Below are 6,017 nucleotides of genomic sequence, written 5' to 3' on the forward strand. Positions count from 1 at the left end.
CATGCCCGTGCGTGGCTGCCGGTGCCCGCCCGCTTGGCATGGCGCTGGGGCGGCGGGAGCGGCCCCGGGCAGCCCGGCGGAGCTGCTCCTGCCTCCCGCGCACCCCGGTGCCTGGGATCCGGCTGTAACCCAAGCGCCAGGCTCGCGGGGCCATGAATAATGTAAGGGATGCGCCACGCCAGCCCCGAGACTTTTCCGAAGGAGCAGGGAAGGGTCCTTGCTGCTGGAGCATCCTCCCAAGGGAGCGCTGCAGGGGCAGCGCCGTTACCCCAAAACGGGACCCTGGCACCTCCCCACGCCTCGGGGCTTCCTCCGCCCCTCCCTGAGGTATCAGCCCCTTCCTCCGGGCAGCACGGAGAGGATGGAGCCCGGGGATCCGTGAAGGGATCCGTGAAGGCAAACGGCGGCACCGAGAGAGAGGTGACAATTCTGCAGAGCCCAAGGCAGCACCGGGAACACACCCAAGGGGAGCCCGACACAAAACCAAATTCCAGAGCCCTGCTGGGAAGCACCGAGGAGCCCAGAGCTGCAGGGGCACCCTGTGTGCCATGCCAGGTGGCAGGTATGGGCAGGGCGCCACACGTGCCCACACACAGCGGGCAGGAGGGGCTGCATGTGCCACACGTGTGGCCGTGGCAGTGCTAGCAGCGTGTTTGCACACACACGTGCCCGGGAGCAGGGTGACCACATCAAATGTTAATGCCGGGCCTGGATTCCTGCAGCTCATCAAAGTTTAAGCAGCAGCAGAGGGAACTCGCTGTCCCACATGGATCACCTGTGGGCAGGGGCAGCTGCACCCCCTTACAGGAAGGTTTGGGGAGACAGGAGCGTCCAGCAGCTGGCAGAACCAAAGAACCAGCAGCAGGTTCTGGACTGAACCCATTGGTCTCCCCCGGGATCTGCCCAAGCTGGCACCTCCTGGCATTGTGTTGTCCCCAGTTTTGTCCCCCGTGCCACATCGACAGCAGAGCACCATCCACCATGGTCCCATGGCTTTGCCTACTCCCTGCATTAATTTCTGTGATAGACACATCCTGATCTGCACAGGTGGAGGCAGCTCTGGAGTGCAGGGTGGGCAGAGTGGGATGAGTGGCGCCTGGCAGGCACCAGGAGAGGGTCTGTGAGAGACACACAGGGTCAGCAGGAGCCCTGCCTGGCACTGTCACAGTCCACAGCTCTGCCATGGCCACTGAGCCATGTGGGGCTGACAGAGCCTGCCCTGCCAGGGCACAGGCACCTGCCACACAGCACCGTGCCACCCCTCCTCCTGGCATGGGCACCACAACGGGGCAGGAACCACCTTGGGCAGGGACACAGCCCTTCCCTCTCAAAGCAAAGGGGTACCTTGCTGGTAAAAAGCAGCTAGAGGTCACTCCCTGCATCCCAGCACAGTCCTTGTCACCACCCCACTGCCCTCCACGGTCCCTACCCCTGTCCTCCCAGGCAAGGTGGCCCTGGCAGTGCCCTCAGTGCCCTGGCACAGCTCCTGTGCTGTTGCCATGGCTGTGCCCGTGGTGCCTCCCATGGGCATGGCAAGGGCTCTCCAAGAGGGGGAATAAAGGGAGAGAGAGGGGCTTCACCCCACACAGACGCTGCCTCCCACTGCCCCAGCCTCCATACCAGACCCCAAAACACCTCCCCATGTTTTTTGTCCTGGTTCACCTGCCTCTGGCACAGCACAGCTGGCCAAGAGGTTTTTGTGCCCAGGCGCAGTGGGATGGAAGCAAAGCAGGGGGTCAGGGGGGCACCCACCCTTGGTGGCTGTCTCAGGGTGTCTGGGCAGGGCTGCATCATCTGCAGCACACAGGAGGGACCCTGGCTGCAAAACCTGCCAGCGAGGGCTCTCTGTGGTGCCAGTGGGTACCAAGGCTGTAGTAGAAGGTACCCAGAGCATCCTTTGGTCGGGTAATCCTGAATGTCTCCAGCCACGTGGGTGAGGCAGGAAAAGCCGCCTCACGCAGGGCCCGGCGGCTGTGCCGTGGGCGGATGCAGGGAGGGGATGCAGGGAGGGGACGGACACTTTGGCCTCGGGGTTCACCCGCCCCAGCCCGGCAGGACGGTACCTTCGGAGTGCCGGCATCGGCGGGCAGAGCTCCAGAGGCAGCGGCTCCGCGGCTCCAGGCAGGTCTGCGGACACCAGCCGGCCCCGGCTCCGCTTACAGCCTGGTTCCAGTTACAGCCGGAGCGGGGCTCCGTGCCACCACACCACACCACACCACACACGCCACGCCACGGCAGCCCCGAGGCACCACGGAGCCAGCCCCGGCACCTCCGGCTGCGGCAGCGCCTCTCAGCGCATCCCCTTCCCTGCCTTCAGCTCTGCAGCGCTGCACATCCACTCTCCAACACCTGTGAGCAGGTGAGGCAGCCCAGGCACAGCTCTTGTCACCCCAGTCACAGCTCCAGGGACAATGGGAGCACAGGGATAAGCTGGACCCCTCCAGCAGTGTGACAATGGCCCGGCCCTCCAAGCCCCCGAGGCACAGCGGGGTCTTTCCTTTCTCCCCAAGCACCCATCACCCCCCTGACCTGGCTAATTTCCACCCTCTCCAGTTCCTGCCTCCAAATGAGGATGGGGACCCAGCACATGAGCAATACAGACAATCCCTGCCTGCCAGCTGCTGCCTGCTCCCCACAGGGAGGTGTTATGGGAGGAGATAGGCCCTGGCAGATGCTGGGAGTACAAAGCAGCTGGGCACGATGCTGGCGTGCACCCAGGAATGTGCTGGCGGGCAGCCCTGGAGCCGGGTCACAGCCCTGTGCCATCATCTCAGTCCCAAAGCCAAGCCCAGGAGCTTTCCTAGGCTAAAACAACCCCAACGTGAAAGGAATGAGGGGAAGGGGGTGGGAAACACGGGGTGGAGGGTTCCAGGGAAGGAGGGAGCGCTCAGGGGGGGCTGCTCTGCTCTGCTCTGGAGGGCAGTGGGAATTGGGGCTGTGGAGAAGGTGGGAAGGCAGGTGAGATAAGGGAGGGTAAGGACAGCAAGCAGCCAGACAGGGACAGACAGGGACAGGCAGGGTGAGGGGACACCACACACTTTGACCTAAACAACTGCACTCTAAAGCCACTGTCACACACAAAGGTCCCTTCCCAGCAAAGCCCCCATGGCACCCAGAGCCCAAGGGAGGTGCCACCCATCTGGGGCACCCAGAGCCACTCACCTGGGGCACCCAGCTGTCCTGCATGGCCTGGGGCTGCCTCGGTGCTCTGCCAGCCCCATCCCTCCCCGGCAGCTGCGGGACCGTGGCTGCTGCATATTTGATGAGTGCTATTATTGTCATCTCCACTCTGAGCAGAGCACGGGAGCTGATCTTCCCTCACAGAGCTGCAGGGCTGCAGGGGTGAGGGCCTCCTCCTGCCGTGCTCCCTGTCCCTTGCGCCCCTGGTGACACAGCTGGAGTGTCCCACATCCCTCCTAGGATGTAGGTGAGTCTCAGTGTAACCCAGATGTGAACAGCTGGAAAGTGGCCCTGACCCATTCTGGGCCCCAAACCAACGGGAGTTCAGAAGAAATCACAGAACGTGGGAGTGAGGAACAAACGCAGTTCCTCACAGTGGTGGGCCGGCACCAAACAGCTGCAGAGGTTCTGGCAAGGATCTAACACCCATTACCCCAAAAATATCAGAGCATCCTCTCCTCCCTGGATGAGCAGCACACTCCATTCTCCCCATTCCAGCTCTGGGCTCCTGCATCCCACCCAGCTGGGGACCATTTTCCAGCAGGGATGGAGCCCGTGGCTCTGCCAAACGCAGGGGCAGAGAGAGCATCGTGCTGCAGCACCCGAGCCGGGAAAAGCTCGGCTCCCTCCTCCTGCAGGCAGGCACGTCCCAGCCGTAATGCGGTGGGTATTTATTATGCTGATTCCTCAGAACGCGAGGGCTTAACTGCAAATTACAATCAATAGCCCCAATCCCCTCGGGGCAGGTTCATCATTTAGCAGGCGCAACCAGAGGAATTCAAAACTATTTGCCAGCCATAAATCCTCCCCTCCGCAGCCTCCCCAGCCGGCTCCGTGCCACTCCCGATGGCTGCTTGGGGTGACCCTTGTCAGCATTGGAGACAATTAAGCTGTCACTGCGGATCGTGACTCTTATATACGGCCCTGAGCAGCACTTTGAGATGTCACCGTGATGGGGTGAGGGAGCTGGCTGAGGCGAGCCTGCCGCAGCAACCATCTCTCATTGAATTAAATGAATGTATTTGGAGGCAGAGTCACTCTTTATTACCTTGCAAACGATTCCTGACTAAATTAAATTATAAGAGGAGTGTTCAGCCAATCAAACCTGCTTGATTGCCTGGAACAGGCATTTTAAACAGAGCACGCCTCGAGAGTCGTGGCTGGCTGCAGCGTTAGGTGGAGGGAGGCTGATCCACCCTGCTCCACACCTGGAGGATGGGGCAGGATGAGCACAGCCCCTGGGAGCAGCAGGAATGAGCCTGGAAGAGCAAGGGAATGGCAGGAGCACAGAGCAGGGTGCTGAGGGCAGCTTTGTGAGAGCATCATTCAGCCCAGGCTTTCCTCCTACAGCAGAGAAATGCAGGGTGCTGCTCTTCTGGGGGCAAACCCACAGCTCCTGCCTGCACCCACCCTCCTGGAGAGCCCTTCTCCCACCAAACAGGGAGAGTCTGATCACATTTTCCTTCAGCAGCTCCCCAGTGAGGGGCTCTGGTCAATGCACACAATCCCAGAATGGTTTGGATGGCAGGGAGCTCAAAGCTCATCTCATTCCAGGAACACCTTCCACTACCCCAGGTTGCTCCAAGCCCTGGCCTGGGACACTTCCAGGGATCCAGGGGCAGCCACAGCTTCTGAGGGCAGCCTGTGCCAGGGCCTCACCACCTCACAGGGAAGAATCTCCCCTTAACACCTCATCTGTATCACCCCTTTCAGTTTAAAACCATTCCCACTTTTTCTGCCCTTGGTGAAAAGTCCCTCTTCATGTTTTTTACAATCCCCTTTCAATACTGAAATGCTGCAAATTCCATGAGCCACAGGAGGCTCCAGTACAGCCCTAATGGTGCAGCAGATTTCCCCCTTGCCCTTTGGATCTTCTCGGGACTGGGAGATCTCTTGGAGGCAAACTCACTCCAGCACGAACTGCAACGTTTGCTGCTTTTAACGTAAGTGCAGAACAATTAGGGAAGCTCCTGGAAGAAGGATACTGCAATTAAATGGTGCATTTTCAAATGCAGCTATAAACTTGCTGCCAAAAAAGCTACTCTCTCTGAAAAAAAGAAGTTGGCTTCTTCTAGCTTCACTATTTTTACTTCATCCCCATTCCAATTTTAATCATGTATCTGTTCATTTTGAGGAGGATAAAATGCCCATTTTCCTAAATGAAGCTAATTAGGCAGAGGGGGTTTTAACAGTGAAATGCCAAAATCAATTTGAAACTCACACTGAGGTAGCAGCAGCTATTCAAGGACAGGTTTTAGCAGGTAGCACTGTGCATTTCAGCCTCACACCAAGCAGCCCCTGGCTCCCAGCACTACCTGGGCTGAGCATGAAGCCCTGTCAGCAGTTCTGCCTGCCCAGCTCTGTGCCAAGGCTTGGCAGGCTGCAGGATTTGGATGGAAAAATCAGAAACTCAGGGACAAAACGAAACCAAAATTAGTCTTTGTGAGGGTAACTCTGCCTGTGTGACCTTCATGGGAATGGGAAGGGTGAGTTAATGTGCTGGAACAGCATCCCACCCAGCTCACACCGGGAAGGGCAGCTCTCCACTGCCAGCCAGGGATAATGGGGATCATCTGGAGCTCGTTCTCCTCTCCGTGGTCAGGATTTCCTCTGCACCCCAGCTGTGAACAAAGCCAGGAACAGGGAAGGGAACTCACAGAGTTCAAAGTCACCTTCTCAGCTTGGGCACTGTGTATTGTATCTGTTTATCTCCCACCACCAGTCTCTTGTACTTCACCTTCTATTGCCCCCGAAATCTCCAGTGACAGAATCCAGGATTCCTCAGGTGGCCAAAGGTAAAAAAGAGTTAGGAAACAAACCAAGCCATCTACCCACCA

Source organism: Melospiza melodia, chromosome 18, assembly GCF_035770615.1.
Source record: "Melospiza melodia melodia isolate bMelMel2 chromosome 18, bMelMel2.pri, whole genome shotgun sequence".
Lineage (NCBI taxonomy): Eukaryota > Metazoa > Chordata > Aves > Passeriformes > Passerellidae > Melospiza > Melospiza melodia.